At 42.0% G+C, this 17,436-nt stretch overlaps 1 long non-coding RNA gene across 1 annotated transcript; it reads right to left on the bottom strand.

Annotated features, from left to right (window-relative positions):
• Nucleotides 1–794: 794 nt before the first annotated feature.
• Nucleotides 795–16,447, bottom strand: LOC139590824 (uncharacterized). Its single transcript, XR_011679447.1, has 5 exons — nt 16,339–16,447; nt 6,578–6,659; nt 6,099–6,199; nt 5,477–5,557; nt 795–4,588 (listed from the first exon to the last, which is right to left on the bottom strand). It is a non-coding gene; the product is annotated as an uncharacterized lncRNA (long non-coding RNA).
• Nucleotides 16,448–17,436: the final 989 nt, after the last annotated feature.

Below are 17,436 nucleotides of genomic sequence, written 5' to 3'. Positions count from 1 at the left end.
CCAGGGATGGGAAATGAACATTGACTTTTGCATCCTGAGCACAGGTAACATCAGTAAAAGACTAGGAAGGAAAGAGTAGCTTTTTAATTTTTGTGTAAACTGTGGAGCCTTCAGATATGCAGGGAATGTCTAAAGAGGAAATGCTATGGCAATGGTAAAACAAGAGACACTTTCTTATGCAGGTGTATGGATCAGTCTGATGACAACTATATGGTTAGGTGTGGAACAAATCCCATTCTCAAAGAGGCAAAAGTGAAACACTGAAACACTGTTTTACTGATCACCTTCAGTGATAGTTGCCAAGGGTTATATCCATGCAACATCCAGAATTAGGCCCTTTGTGCTTAATTTCCAGGCAAGGTAAAAACCTTTTTGAATAATGAAAATATGTGAATATGGATTGCATACTGTGCTGAAGCCTCTGGGGCTTGATTCACTGGGGTGCTGGAGGTGTCTAACTACTGGTCTGTGTGCTAACTTCCAAACCAGCCATCTTCCAGACCTCCTTGGCACCTAAATTATATAGATACCATGGCTCTCCTCCTGTACAGAAATCCCTGTGGCACCTGAATTTCAACTACTGCTGCTCCCTATCTCAGGCTCACAAATCAAACATTTCCCTGCTTGCTGTGCTCATGGGACCTGAGCTATTCCATGCTGCAATAAAAACATACATATTCATTAAGGCACAGGAACAAGAAGCTGTAAAGAGTTGATTCTGCAGCCTTGAGGGTTGGATCCTTACCTGCACTGGAGGAGAAGCAGGGCTGGCTGCCTTAGTCTGTACATGCTGAGTTGCAAATGCAAAGGAAAAGGCTTCCATTACATTGAGAATAATTTATGGGATTGACTGAGACAGCCACATCCTATCTGAGTCAGTACCCCACTGACAGAAAGTTTCCATAAAGAGGGGAGATCTGGCTGTGAGTTTCTGTCCCAAAACACACAAAGCAGGGATTTTGTCTCAGGGATACTCAGAAGAGCTGGGGTTTGTGTGTGTAGCAGGGAGGAGTGTTTGGATGTTTTGTGAAAAGATGCAGGGATATGGAGGAAAAGGATGGCTTCAGGACTTGGTACTCTGGGAAAGAGAGAAAGTCAGTGAAACAGATGTCAAGCACCTCAGAGTCATCAAATTGCAGGTGTAGGTCTATCTGTGCAAGCACAGTGCCATAGCACCTGGGAAAACTGTCCAGTGGAAACTTTTGTATTTAGGGAACTAAACATTTCCTGTTTAAATAAATTTAATTAAAGGGAAGAGAAGAGAGTTTAAAAATTTACATTTCGACTTAGAGCATAAAATGGCTGTTAGCATCCTGATCTGTCCTTGCAAATCTGGTCCCAAAGCTTTTACTCGCTTTTTTATTTTAAGTTAGTATTTTTAACAACTTGTTCCTTCTCTACAGAATTTTCTAAAAATATCAAGGATAATAATATGGGTGGAAAAACCACAAAATCCAAAGACCCTAAGGGGCAGAGCCAACAGCACACAAATGATCACCCTCTCCCCTGAGTGCATGGCAGGCAGTTATCAGTGCCAGCCTAATTCCCTGTCTCCACTCTTGTGATATCAGCAAAACAAAAGGGGCCAAGCAAATCCCTGGTGTCACTGCAGCAAGTTGCTGGGCTCCCTCAGGCCTGGGTTTGCCCAGCACGTTTAGCAGAGTGATGTATGCTAATGTGCAGGCATCTCCCCTGGGCATCTGCACCTGGCCTCGGGTCCACACCGAGTGTCTGTCCCTCACCGCATTTCTCTACTTGTGTTTTGGATTCCTGTGAAATATATTCTTGCCTCTTTTGTTTAACCTTTGTCTTCCAGTTTTTGTCTGCCTTGTGAGTTTTGCCTAATTAGGAACCTTTCAAATTCCCTTGTGGCCTTGAGTTTTCTCAGGCAGAATTTGGAATTAGTGTATTATTTTGTGGCTAGTTTTCAGGGCCAGGTTCATGCTTTAAAGTGCTAAAATAACAATTAACAATACTTTGCACTTCCCTACAATTTTTCCCCCCTCTGGGAATCTGAAAGCACTTTCTAAGCAGCAATTAATTAAGATTCAACATTATGAGGGGAGGAATGCATAGGGACACATTTCTACTCTAGGAATGCAGCCATGTCTGGGGGAGCTAGTAATAACTAGTTTAAGAGAGTTACTGCAACATATTCAATACCAGACAGCAGTTTTTAGACTGTAAAGTAGAAGATAAATGCAATACCCAGCTGAATTTGCAAAAGAGATTTATGGACTCAGAATGAAACTACAGAAATTAATTTGACTACGACGTCAAAGTCAAGACCCCTCTCACCCATGGCCAGAAGTGCTGCTTCATGTCCTGCACAGAAGCCACCAGCCCTGATAACTGACTCAAACTGGGCCTTAAGGCTCCCACACATGGTGCTGGACTCAGATTTGGTCCTAAATCCAGAGGAAATAGTGCCACCTACTGAGCCTGCACCCCACCAAGGACCAGTGCTCAGGGTGAATTCCTGCAATGAGTGATACCCTCAACCAATATGTAAAATCCAGCATATTTTCTAACTGATGTATATACAATACATACACAGATAGACAGGCAGACAGCAGAACAGTCAATATGCCAGAAAAGATGCAAACTTGGGCTTGTGTGATTATATCACTTTTTTATGGCAGCAAGGAGAAAAGACCTGAGCATGGACTGAAGCACCAGCTGGGAGCTGTGTATTTTGAGGCCCCACAGTAACTAGCAGTCATGTCTTGCTTTTGCTTCCACAGCCTTCAGCATGTTAATGAAGGAAAGAGTGTTTATTATTTCCAACACTCCTCCTCCCTACAAGGATAGTATTAATGATGTAAGGAAGTAAACAACTCACTGAGCCACAAAGCTCTAACAGTTATTAATTTCCAAGGAACTATCCTCACACCAATCTAGGAACTGGAGCATTGAAGAATGGTGTGAATAAATATGAACACAGACACATGCTGGTTTACAAATATCAGACACTGGTCCATTTTGTCAAAACTGCTCCTTTTCAACAGTTTCATATTTGGATGATGACAGCTAAATCCACACAGGTTTAGCCTCAGTTTTGCCCACACTCTTTGCTGCAGTGGCTGGTAGAGGCAGCTTGGTTGAGGCTACTGATCCTAAAGCAACCCAAGCACAGACCAACAGGCACCTGCACCCTCTCTCAGCTTCCATATGAGCCAGGACTTCTCATACCTGCACCAGGGTGGTGCAGCCAATTCCCTGTTGCTGCTGTGGCTGCACCAGGCTGGGGCAGATCTGCTGGTGGAGTTCAGAGTGACTGCATAAAAACTAGGAGAAAGCCATGGCAAAACTTGTGCATGCCTGATGACTGACCATGGTGTGACCTGGAAAGAAGAGTTGGTGATTGCTCTCATACAGGATACAGTAAATCAGGGCTGGAGATCAGGGAAATGGGAGAACATTTTTTCCTGCATCAGGAGAAAGCTGAGAGCTAGATAATCCCCATCTTAAATCAGTGCTTTAACTGCTGTCACATAGTTCATAACAAAACAAATGGCACCATCCAGTACTAGAATCCTGCCTTTATAGAAAGGGGTGATGGAGCAGATTTCAAAGGCATGAAGACAGCTAAAAATCCTAAAAAGATTTAGGTAGCTGCACCCATCTCTTTTTCCTTCTGCCCAGACGTCTAAAATTTCAACCATACAAGCAAGCTAGAGCAGCTGGATTCAGGCCTCTTTCATAGATTCATAAAATCACAGAATAGTTTGGATTAGAAGGGACCTTTAAAGTTCATCTAATCCAACCCCCTTGGAATGAGAAAGGATATCTTCCACTAAATCAGTCAGAGCCCCGTCAGCATTCTTATTTCCAGGGATGGGGCCTCTACCACCTTTCCAGGCAGTAGTGCTCATTACCCCTTTGTGGTACCTCTTCAGGGCTTTTTGTGCAGTGTCAGGAGGTCTAGACCTCAGAGAACTCTACAAAATCCAGGCAAAATCTGCAATTCAGGATCAGCTCTCAGCAGAGCTTAAGAGTGCAAAGTCAGCTCAAGGATGATCCTTACTACAGGTAAAATTCAATTCTGCAAAACCGAAAAAAAAAAAAGAAAATATTTAGAGGAAGACTAAAGGAAAAGCTGGGAGACATCAGTTTGGGGAAGATTGCATTTCTAAGTTGTCTCTGAGCTATCTACCTGAAACCTTTGTGAGTGGGAACAGGAGATCAGGTGAGAAGGGGAAGGGACAAGCCTGGGAAGGAGAGTAATCATTGTCTGTGACAGTATCTGCCAGCATCTGTGCAATAGAGACTGGCCAGGCACAGGCTGGGGACCAGGGACTGGGGGGGCTTTGTCACATGCCTTGTCCAAGCAAGGCAGTCTGCCAGCCACTGCTGCCACAGGGAACCACCAACTCTGCCTGTCTGCAGAGGCAGTGCTGGAGGAATGAAGACAGAGCAGGAAGTTTCTATCTTGGAGCACTGTTTCCCCCCAAAGCTCTGTGTTACTGCAGGGACTCATCTGGCTGGAGTCTTTTAGAGATGTAGGATCCTCGTCAGGAAGCTCTGCTGCACACTGTGGCAGATGTCTCCTCTTTTCAACCACCTCTGTCTGAGGTCACTTATTGAGCTGTTGGGAAAGGAATTCAATTTTTCTGAAAGCAAGTAGTTTCATTTTCTTATATATGAATCCACATTTGATTGCAAGCTGTTTGTAACATGGTACTGAGCACAGAGACCCTAATCCTCACCAAAGCCCTTGGGTATGTGTTCACTGCAGGAACAAACAAAAATAGTGATTGCATTAGTTACCCACTCAGCAAACCTGGCTGCCTTTTAAGGATGCTGCTTCTTGCTGTCCTTCTGCAGAGCACTACCCTCAAAAATGAAAATAATTTCAAATAATCATTTCAGCTTCAGGTTGCTCAAAGCCAGACACTTGTAAGGGCAGGCTGTCAACTTTCCTGCACCAATTAATGTATTGATAAAGCTTCTGGAGTAGTGACATTAACAGCATTATCCTACAAAGATACCTGCAGGTAATATCAACACAATTACTATTGAATCTGAAGTGGGGAAACTGGTGAGCCTGCCTTAACAAAATTACCAAGATACATTGAATTATTTCTACCAATATGGAAACTTATATAAGAACAAAGCACTGAGTGAGACATATTTGTCTTTGTTGAGCAAAGCTGAAGCACAGATGTTCCCCAGGCCATTCTGGCCCATGCTGGTGATATATTCAGAGCTCTGGATGTTTCAAGTAAATATATCTTTAGCCACACTCCCTCCACTGTTCCTACTGCTTTTGCTTAAAGGAACAGACCCTTAAAGCAAAGGGTTACCCAGCCACAGAAGGTGATTTATATCTGTAGCACCACAGCCAGGGGAGGAGGTGGGATGTCAGAAGAAGGAGCTCTTAGCAAGGTATGGATGGGCACAAGGCATTCATCCACTTTCACTCCTGCAGCAAAACCCAGTGGCCAGACCAGTGTTTCACAACCTTTGGACTTACTCCAGCCAGTGCAGAGATGTTAGCTTCAGGGTGAGGAGAGTGGGGAATGTGATCAGACAGGAACAGTCACAGGGCATCTCTCTGAAAACAAAGGAAAGGATGCTGGATGAGTGAAAGCTGGGATGTGTCCATCTTAGCCCTATGTAGCAAATGCCTCTACTCTCAAAATTTGAGCATGCCCTTATAAAATCTTAATGTGCCCTAGGCATGGTCTGTCCCTTTTTCACTTAACCCATGTATGTATGCATGTACATATACAAATATATAATTTTAATATATAAGAGGTGACCCACTGAAGAAACAACATAGCAGACACCACACAGGGTAGGCAATCCTACTCAGAGACATTGCTTTCCCTGTTTCACTTGCTTTGGTAGATTGCTATTTTGTGCAGAGATATCTCCTCACTGTTTCCTCTTAATTATCCTTAATTCTATTAAACAGATAAACATCAACTGCAAATAATGCATGCTTAATTATGCAGTGTTGGTGATTGATACTGTATTATCACCAGCTTTTCTTTTAATATTTTGGCAACACTCAAATGAAACTGCTACAATGTGCTTAAGTAGCCTCTATCAGAGTGATGGTCATGAATCCACTGCATGCACAGTAACCTCACCTCTGCCCACAGAAGAACAGCAGGGATGGTGAAAGGGAGCAGTTTCCATCCCAAACAAGCTTCCAGATGCCCTTGCTCAATATGGAGCTGATGGCAGGAGGCTTGCAAATGGTTGCCAGGCGACCCCAGAGAGAGGCAGGAAGCACCACCATGCAACACAAAACAATCATTTTCAAAATAAAGCAAAAATTCTCTGGGTTTTGTCATCATTATTATTTGTAATCTCTTCTGAGGATGGAGAAGGCTTGTCAGACCAGATGGGACCAGAATATATAATGAAGGACACAGCACATTGCACAGGAACCAGAGGTAGCTGAGAGCAATAGGGCCCCAGGACTGTCACTATTGCATTAGGGACAAACAAAACCACAGGGACACCAGTAAAAATGCATCTATTTTCACAATGACATTGCAAAGATGCCATATGACAGACAGCATTTTTAATCACTAAATAATCATCTCCTACAGATACTCTTTACCTGTCACGGTAGACTTGGTCTGGGCCTCCAAGGGTCTAGATCTTCCTGGATTTGGCTCTGTGCATCATATTTGCCACTGAATCTGTAATTCAAACCAAAATAATTTGTTTTCTATGTTGAATATTTCTAGGAACAAGGTGTAAAAATCTTAGTGAAGTGGGATTTCTTTTGCCAGATGCTTCACTTTGCTTTCTTGTCTCTTCCACCTATGTACTGCCCAAGCAGAAGTGGTACATTTTCCTGCTGTTACACAACAGCTTAAATAGATCCATGAGCCACCTCCCCATTTCAGGTGACACAAAACACCTGAGGCATGGCCCTGTGCCAGCATCCAGGTAATGAGAAGAGCTGAACCAGCTCCTAGTGGGCCCAAAGGAGGGTTTGGAAGTATTTAGATAGAACAGTCATTTTACAGTGATTGGTGAAACTGTTTCAAGTACATTTATCCTCATGTTAATTTATAGGAGTCCTGCTCAAAGACACTGCATTTGCCCAGAATGAGGCAATAAAGAGGATCTGGCCCTTGATAAGTATTCACCATTACAAACATAACAGGCCAGGTGCAGCTCTCCTTCCAGACCCCTCCTAAATATTTGAAATGGGTTGGGTGAAATAGGTCTCAAGGCAGTGCTGGCCCTGCTTGAAATGGGAGCTTGGACTGGGTGATGTCCCAAGGCCCTTTTGGTGTGAACTATGCTGGAGTGGTGCAGTGATGAGGAGGAAAACCTGGGCACTGGGAAGCCCCTTCAGAGCCCTTGAAGCATCCTAAATTCATACTGGCAAAAGTGCAAGGAGTAGAGATTCCTTTCTTTGCTGACCAAATCAGTCAAGTGCCTGAAACACCTTCAGGGTGCAGAACAGCTCCTGCATTCACATGGCTGAGTCACACAGGCCAGAGCCAGCCTTGTGCCAACATGGGATTGGCACAAAAGCTGAATAATGAAGAGATGTTTATGCTGCTGCTTCTGCTGCTGCTGCTGCTGCCTTTACTCAGGGACTGGTTTTATTCTTGCAGGCTCTCAGGCAGTCACCATTCATGCACAGGTGCAACCATAAAGGGGCCAAATGTGGAAGGCAGGGTGTGACTAAGCCCAAAAATGAGCGACACAAATGCATTATTCATGCAGAAAGCTTACAATGCTCCACAATTCCTTTCTTCAGAGCAGATCACTCCACTATCAACGTCAGCTACAGATTCTTCATTTCTGACACCTGCCTTTGTTCCTTTTCTACCTCAGAAGTGAGGTGACCTGGGGGTTTGCCTGAAATGGTTGCTCAGAACAAATTTTCCAGCAATGCTGGGTAACAGCCTGGGACATTTAGGGGGTAGAAGATACACAAGGGACAACAGGGTCCTGCCCTCTTATGCTGTCTGCCCCTCTGAGCACAGGAGTCTGTGTGATGTCAGGAACATTGCTAGAGAAATGCATTAGAGGAAAAGAAGGGTTTAAAAAAGAGAGAGGAAGAGGAGACCAGAGAAAGCAAAAGGGAAGGTGAGGATGGAAAGAGAGAGAAACTTCCAATCAACATTAAAAAAAAAAAGATGGAAACTTGACTATGTTGTTGAAAATAATAGGGGTTTTAACAGTTAAAAGGTTTTAAAAGGTCATTATGCATTTAGCAGCAAAAGAGCAATATGAATTTCTAAGCAGCAACATCTGGAAGATCAAAAGAAATCATACTTCAATCAACATGAAAATCTCTGCTCATTACACACAATCATATTTAGTTATTAATAGACACAGGCTAGACACTGACATTTTACACATTTCATCCTATGATGCGCCAGGGACACTTCTGGCATTTAGTTTATCATTTTCATCAGTGTCATGGAAAGAGTGACCGATATGACCCCAAAAAATCTCACACTGTCAGTCATCCTAAGTGAATTTATCAACACATACGAAATCAGAATCCACATGAGAGTTTTAACTGTTTGCATACTAAATTACTTCATTCTTCACGCTTCAAAAAAAAAAAAATCAGTTTTGCATAATAAATAATGATAAGGGCCAGTGGACAATTATATAGGTGGAAACAGTATGCAAAATACTTGGAATTCAAATTTGACGTGTGAATATACCCAGAAGTTGCTTAAGTAATCAGCTCAGCAGCTGTATTAGCCATTGTTAGAGCTTAATACAAAAGCTCTTCAGCTTATATTAAAAGCAACCCAACTTAAACTGCAGTTGGCACATGTCCTATTAGTATTTTTGTTTTGTTAGACAGCTTCCAATGGATTCAGATGTGCAATTAGGTCAATATTAAAATTAAATGGTCTGTTGTTTTAAGTCAGAATACAAAGAGGTCTTTGGGAGGAAGGAGTCAGTCCAAAAATAATGTTGACTCCAACATGAGCACAAAAACAAAGTGCTGTAAGCCAGCAATGCCAGCCTAAATCTGTACCTTGTGGTGTGAGAGGGAAGGCTCTTAGCTGAGAATCGTTTGCTAAACTGGCACATTCGATTTCATGACTGATTTTTGTGTGTAATAATTGCATTAAAAAAATAATGAGAGTGGGTTTCTTTCTAGTTTTAGCAATCACTATGGCAAACATGCTGAGACGCTTCAGACAGAAATGTGATTTTACTTCTAATGACAATTATTTTTGGACTGAATTGTAATTTAGTTCGTTAATTAGATCTGTCACTGCATTTTCTAACTCGGTTATTGCATCCTTTGATGATTTTACTAGAATTATACTTCTATTTCTGCCACTTTGCATTCTATGCTTTAATAATTCTTCAGACAAGTATGCTAGGCAGTTGATTACATTTTGTGGCAGCAGTAATGCAAACCCTCTCCTGTGTTACATTGATTCAAAAATCACGCTGGTCACTGAACAAACGCGCTAAGCCAATGCTGCTCTGGACAAGTGAACTATTCAGAGGAATTCAGCCAGGGACAGATTGTGGACATGCTTTTTTAGTCATTAAATAGACATAAACAGATACTAGGAATTGTAAATGTAAACAAGATTTAAAAAAAAAAAACCTCTGAATGTTGTAAAACTCATTTAGTTATCAGCAAAATGAGATCTTATCTACCAAATTATTTCAGGGCAAGCTGGTGTAGGTTTATTATATATTAATGAACTGACAGATTTTTAAAGATCTTGCCTTTTCAACAACTTTAGAAAATTGATTGTTTTTATGCAAGGTCTGGCTTTTTATTCATCTAGAACTGTGGTTTTAGTTCAATTTTGGAATAAAGATAATATGATCAAAACAGTCACATCCAAAAAAACTCCAGCACTCCCCAGCTACTGATTCCCCCCAGCCTCCCTGTGTACCCAGACATCTGCCAGTCAGGTGCTGTGTGACGTGGATTACAAGACAAAATCCTGCTGCTGAAAATACCCACCACTAAACATAGCTGGCAGGGCAGTGAGTAGCCCACTGGACTATGCTGGCTGTAATTCCACTGTCTGCCCTGCACAGGAGACAGCTTGGAGCTGCCCTGCAGCCCAGGCAGAGCAGAAAATGACCACAGCTTCCCTCTTCTCTTTGCTTGCTCAAAGGAGAAACGTTTGCTCTGCTTCCTTTCCAGAATTAAACTGCTTCTGTTGTCTTTTAAGAGAGGGATCACAGAGCTGGTATTCCAGAAATTACCTAGTTCTGCCTGACATGTCCTTACTCAGTCCTGTCCCACTCCTAAAGGAATGCATTTGATAGAAGATTTTCATTTAACACATTCAGGGATATTTTTAATGCCAGTTTAAGAGCATTTTCATGCTTACTGTACAGCTGGATTGTTTTCAAAGTAGCTGTGCAGGCTCTAGGAAGACATCCTGTGAATCTAGTATTTGGTTACTTGGCTTTAGGGGTGCTATGAATTTCCTAGCAGTGACTAAGCAGACTTCCAGGACACAGGGACCAGCTAATCACTTCCCAACAGTCTTCTTCCCACATTTCATTGAATTCGTCCAAGTGGGCTCAATTTTCAATCCACTAAACAACAGCACAGGGTAAAAATATTTGTAATTCTAATAGTTAATTTGTAATTATTTCTTAACCTCCATGGGTTTCTTTTCACTTCTTGAAATGTTGGGCTGCAGAACAGAAACGGATATTGCTTTAAAAGGTTCTGTAAGCCTGGAAAATGGAGCAATGCTCACATAACAGGCTGGTGGTCAGAAAGGCCTTGCTGGGGTATGAAGGAAACACTGAATCAAGAGTGTTCAGCCCCATGAAGAGGCTGTCCATTATTCCATAGACCAGCCCACAAACTGAGCACTAATTTTCTTTCTTTAAATGCTCTCTCATATGGTTTTTGATCATAAAAGTGTACCTTAAAATAACTAGGCATAATAATAAACCATTTGAAACTCAATTATTAAAATTTCCAATGATACTAATTCCAATCTACTAAAAATAACCAATAATTCCTCATGAAGGTGCTTTCCAGTCTCAGAAATATATCCCAAGCTGGTGGGAATGAGTTCATGGCTTGGAAGTGGAGTTGTAAGAGAGGATGTCTAGGAATTTCGGCCTTATCATCTCCACAGGCTTTTGTCATGTTATCATGGTTTAATTTTGGCAACTTACCTCCTCTACTATATAAATACAGCTTAAAAACCCAAGAGGCAGTTCACTCATAGCTTTTCTGAACCAGTTTTTAGTTGTTTTTTCTTTTTTAATCTGCTAAGCAAAAATACTTGAATGTCTACAATCCTTTCTGAAGAGGCAAGACAGAGAAAGATAAAGCACATGGGCATGAGGGAGAGGTGGGATATTTGGCCAATTGCTGCAAAATTAGACACTTTGTACAAAACAAAGCTGTTTAAAGTATAAAGCTGTAGGAGCACCATATGAGCAGGGCAGGAGGAGGGTGGGTTTGAAGGGCAACAGCAAAAAAAAATAATCACTTATCTTTTAACAACCACTACTTATAACTATTTAAAACTTGGAAAAATCATGTGCACAACTTTAGGTGGAGGGAGCAGCAAGAGAGCATCTTTGTATCACAATAAAGCCACACGTGTTCCTTGGATGCAGTGGGGTGCTGGCCCTTGTCCCCACAAGTGTTTTCCTCCTGCATATTCTGTCCTAGACACTGGGAGGTCACAGCAAAGAATGGATCCAGTGAGGACTGGACATGCTCCTTTCCTGGGAGAGAAAAAAGCCCTAAGAAATCCTGAGGCATGACATCCACGCTGGGTCAGTAATTGAATGGAAGAGGGGAGGAGGGGGAAAAGGAGCAAGAGGGTTGTCAGGCAAGCAGAAAAGCAAAGGAGAAAAAGCAAAAAAGGTTTCCTCTTGGCATGAAAAGTGCCCTGTGACATCTGGCCAGGATGCTTGTGGAGCAGGAGGATTCATGCAGGTAAAAAAACCTATCCTGATGCAGGCCTGAAGCAAGGCAAGGTGGGCTAGCTGTGGGAGGACTGTCAGAAGGGATGTAGTCACTCTAAAACAAAGATGCCTCTGCACAAAACTTGTACCAGTGCAAGTCATTGCAAAACAGTTGTGCTGCTTCCAAAGTGGTTTAATTAAGGCAGAATCAAAATGTCAGCTTAAAATAAAGGGAAAAAGAAAAAGAAAAGAACTTTTGTATGAAGACACAAGGCATCTGATGCCAAAAAAGGCACAAAATTACAGAGGAGGAGAAAAAACATCTCAACATTTCCATCTTGCCAAAGACCCTTCTCACTGGAGGGAATTTCAGTTGAATTGTTGCCACTGCCAGCAGCTGGAGTTGCAAACCGAGCAGGGGAGCAGCAGGGTTCTCATTCTCTTGCCTTACTGACCAAGGACTCTGACAATCCAACTCATTATTTTCAAAAGCTCAGCTCAAAGCAGCAGTCCCAGCATTTGCTGGGCCCATATTAGTCCACTTACAGCATTTGTACCATCCAGTGACAGGGATTCTGGCAAGAACCAAGATAAAAACCATCTTGGAAAGGAGGTTTGGTGAATGGCAACACTAAAAAGCACTTCTGGTTTTTCCATGCAAGAGGAAATTCAGTGAGAAATCCAGCACAATGCTGCAGCCAGATGCAGTTTTGGGGAAGCAGTGTAAAGGATGGGAAGCAAGAGCTTCATTCCAAGTGGAGAAGCCCTGGGTGCCCTTCTTCCACTGAATGTTTGCTGGAGGTTTATGAACCTCCACATGTGCTTTGGAAGGGGAACTGAAGAAACTGAAGCTGTGATTGCTGCTTTTACTCCAGACTGGCTTGGGCACCTGGGAAGCTCCTCAGCTGCAAAGCAGCACCTGCCTTGCCCTCATGCAAACACAGGCAAAGGTCCAGGCAGCAGCTCCAGAGATGGTTTTGGAAATTTTATCCCAATGCCAGACTGGACCAAATCAGTTTGCAACAAAGAGAGACTCAGAACACCTGCAACAAAGGTGGTTATTGTTGTTGGATGTTGTTTCAGCTTTCCTAATCTAAAAACAACAGTTAATAAAACTTAGCCAAATCTTCTCTGAGAAATTTCACCATTGTGCAAATTTTTATGCCTGAGTTATAAACCCAAGTAATTAACAGCACTCCAATGGAAATGATAGAAAAACCACACTACAGTAGTGCTATGGGGAATGCTTTTCCTCTGTCTTGTTACAGTTCTTTTATCACAAGTTGGAAATAAATGTATAAGTTAAACAAAATAAAAATGCCCACCTAATTGTGCAGATGCATAGTTAATTAGTCACTTAATTTAACCCACTTAGCTTCAACAGGAAAGAAATGCAATCTGACAGTCAAGGCAATATTTTTTCCATTCATTCTAGTGTTTGAAAACATCTGCTTTATTTTAATAGCACCTGAATTCAATGGATTGATGCTAATGTTTTTGCTTAATTTGGTTTTAGAAAGGTTGTATAACATTAAATAGGTAAAGAACATACCATGGGTAAAAATAACTGTCATTATGTTTCTGGGAAATATTAAAAAATGTTATTAAAAATAAATAGATATACATTTGTGAATAGATTGATTAAAGAGGTACTTAGCTGGGAAAATTTGCTTTGGGATGAAAGTTGATTAAAAAAAAATCATGTGCTTATGTCTCCAAAGAAGACACTGCTAGAAAACATTGAATTGTGTGGTTTGTTATATTTGCAATCCGAGATTCCTGTGTTAATGGCTCCCCGGTATTCATTACCATAATGCAGCATTAAACAAGCTATGCTACACTGCCTCCACAACACTCTGCTGTCCATCAGCAGGGAGCAGGGCACTGGGGACCTGATCTGCAGCTCTGTGCAGCCAAAGGCTGCTCTGCTTGTTTTCCCTGCCTTTCCTTTCACCTACAGCTCGAGGTGGCACCTGCGCCCCAGGAGCGCTCACGCTGGGCATCGCTGAGCAGGCTGTGCTGCTCCTGCTGCACCCCTCACTCAATGCACTCTGCCCATGGATAAAGACAAAGGCAGCCCAACCTGACCCAGGAGGCAGGCAAAACTGAGATACAGCCCCAGGGTGAAGGATCACAGCCAGGTTGCTGGATCCATGCCCATCACAGAAGGCTTAGAACTGAATTTATCTATCCTGATATTGCCAAGGATGGCAGCAAGGACACCTTCTCCAAGAGCTGTGTAACCACTGCCCTCGGCATCCTATGTACCACTGCCAGCACACACAAGTATTACATCACCATGGCTGCCAAAGCAAAAGACAATTTGGGGATTGAGAAACTATTAAAAGGGTAAGTAACAAAATCCACACTCTGTATTCATGGGAGATTTTTGGGAAAGACTTAAGGAAAACTTTCACACAAAGCTCAGTGCAAGTACTGATATACTAAAAAATAACTGTGTGCTTAAGTCTTGGCCTGGGTCCAAAGCTGTAAAGAAATAATATCCACAATAATGCTGACTGCATGCCTCTCCATGAGCTATATGGAGCCACTACAGCTGAGGGCAAAACCCTGTGGCACAATGCCCTTGTTTATAAATATACACTCATGCTTTCGTATGGGTGCATGTATAAACACACATATATATACTAAATATATGTGCCAGCATCTACCATCTCAAGATCACAAGATGCTTTCAACATAACTCTCATGACTTAAATTCTCTCGTCTGAGCTTTACAGATAATGGATATTTTATCTCACTAGTGGCTCTGAAAAAATGACGTTGAAATGACTGTCTCATTTCAAACTACTTTGTTACTTATCTGCAAACAGAAAAATATTTTAAAATCACTATATCAGGTAAAATAAAATGCTTCATGTATGAAAATATTTTATTTTCATCTGATGTTAAGAATTTAGAACTTTTTTGGAATAAATTTTCACGTCATTTTTAGCTAAAATGTACTTTCCAATTTAAAATATCGAATATACCATCCTGACAGTATTACAAAGAAGCATACTTCCTATGAAATTAGAAAGCAAAATTCACAGTGAGATAACATTTTTTTTACAAGTAAATATTTAGTATCATGGAAACCTCTTGGCTCATGAGAAGTTTTGCATAAAATAGTTCATCCAGTTATGTATTTGGGCCTTGCATACGGTTCTTGGTTTTGAAGTTGTAGACAGACTGGAAGCAGTTTAAGGTATGTCCTTAGTTTCCCAGCCTTTTTTGTGAAATTATATATTATATGCTATTAGGGAAGGGAATACACATGTTCTTGGTTCTTGAGCTGCCTTAGTACTGGGAAATGAAATATTTACTTTGGCAATGAAGATATTTAGAGTAAAAAGGGAAAGGAGAATCATTACTTGTCTACAGTGTAGCAAACTCTTTTGCTGAACCTGCTTCTGGTATGCACCATGGACAACAGGTTCCTGCGCTTTGTCTCCCTCCAGCTTTGCCTTTGTCCAGAAGGAAACAATGCAGGAAACCCAGGGAGTGAGTGCATCCTCCTGCCTCTGTCCAAGGGCATGGCAAAGAGGCTGCTACCTGCACACTGCCACATCAGTGAAAGCAAGGGGAGGATAAACAGATGTGGACCAGCTCTCCCTGGGATGCTGCCCCTGCATCCAGCTCTTCTCCTCTCATCTTCACTGAACAGCCAGGGAAAAGGGAAGGGAAGAAAAGGAAGAGGCTCAAAACCAAAACTCACTGCTGTGACTACAGCAACATATAAAAAGCTGTTTATGCCCTGCCTCACACACACATTGTCACATTTTTCAGGCATCCTTCTAGGACAAAACATGGGACTATGGTTAGTCCTGGCACTCTTGGGGTCTCCAGCAGCCTACAGCCAATGGAGTCTGACAGTCCCATGTCCAGGAAGCAGAGAAGGAAACCAATCTTGAGGAGCTGGAGACAGGTAAAGGAAATCAAAGAATACCTAAAAATTGTTACTGCCATAATGCATAGCAATAGATTTTAATGACTATTCAGTTGAAAAGATAAGTATCAGCACATGGAAGAAACCCTGAGGAAGAAATAACAAAACAAGAAAGGCCAGGTTACGCTATCATTTGTTTAATCATGAATGTAATGGATGATGGTGAAGGAAAAGGTCTTGCCAGCAATGCAGTTTAGTTGGATCCTTAGTGAGGCATAAGCTTTGCTCTCAGAAAGTCTTTCTTGAAAAATAAATTCATACTGGCTTGAATACAGGCACTGTCACACAGAGTGACAATTGGCTGAGTGGCTGTAAACAAAAGGTAAAGATAAATGACACTACATCAGGTTGGTGTGCCTGCATGGAAATGATGGCCAGCAAGATATCATCGAGGAGAGGCTGGAGCTGTCAGAGAGCTACCTTGGCTTTATTTCACATCTTTGCTAATTATCTGCAAAAGGAAGGAGAAATGCATTGCAATTACTTCATTTGATTTTCTGGAAAAGAGGCAAGACTCTCACCTGCTCCTGGGAGACCCCTAACACCAAAGCAGCGTCGGCAGGGAGATGGATTGCTCCGAGGCTGCTCAGGCAATTGTTTGGGAAAACGCCCGATGGTGGAGGTGGTGGCAGCAGTACAAAAGAATATGTAGCAATTATCTGCCTGGCGAGGGGGCTGTACAGGAGCAATCCAGCTCTTGACGTAAGCAAAATGCAGTAAAGCAGATAAATAAATCTCTGTGTGTTGAGGGGGGTGTTTTCAATAAACCTGCAGGGATTTTTGCTCCAAATTATTTTAAGTATCTGTGCTATTTCCATGGGGAATTTCTTATCTCCTCCTTCCATTGTGAGGGCGTTCATTCACCTTGCAGGCAGATGAGTGAGGAGAAAGAGGTGAGACAGCATTCATTACTTGGATGTTGAGGTTTTACATCACAAGGAAGGGGAAGAGTAGCAAGAGGAGTGTTTGAGTGGGCAGCCCAAAGGAGGAGCAGAAGCAGAGAAAGAGAATGGTGAGGATTAGGCAGAGATCTCACAAAGTATGTTAAAGCCAGAAGGAAAAGGACTCTTTTCTTTCTGCCTTTTAGATGAAGGCAGGCCTGGCTCTGTTGTGTGCTGCACTCCTTACTGCCAAAAACAGAGCAACACTGTTTAAATAAGAGAGGGAAAAACTTCAAGACAAGGAAAATAGAGTAAATAGTAGATGAAAAGAAGACACAAATAACCCTTCATGCTGGAGGAAGGGATAATCCTTCCATAGGACAACAGGCTCAGGGGATAGAGATTGCTTTAGTCTCCTGTGGCTAGAGGAAAGAGGAGGAAAAAAGCAAGCAAGCTCTGATGGATTTCTCCTACACTGCATCTGAATTTTCTCATTCAGAAGATGTTTGTTAGCAGGCTGCTCAAGAGGCAGATCACCTAACCACTCCCCTGATTTCTTGATCATTTCTGCTGTATTGCAGAGGTGGTTCTATTGTCAGATGCTGAAAAGAAGAGAGACAGAGCAAGGCTAGGAAAACAAAAACAAATTATTAGTAATCTCTTCAAAAATTCAGCAAGTGACTCTAGAAAATAGGTCTGCACTTATGTCCTAATTTTAGCAAATTAAGTGTACTATTG

This window comes from Agelaius tricolor, unplaced genomic scaffold (assembly GCF_023055355.1).
Source record: "Agelaius tricolor isolate 1412-34295 unplaced genomic scaffold, bAgeTri1.0.p SCAF_6, whole genome shotgun sequence".
In the NCBI taxonomy this organism is placed as follows: Eukaryota; Metazoa; Chordata; class Aves; order Passeriformes; family Icteridae; genus Agelaius; species Agelaius tricolor.
Note: the sequence above shows the minus strand (reverse complement) of the source record. Positions and strands in the feature narration are given on the sequence as shown.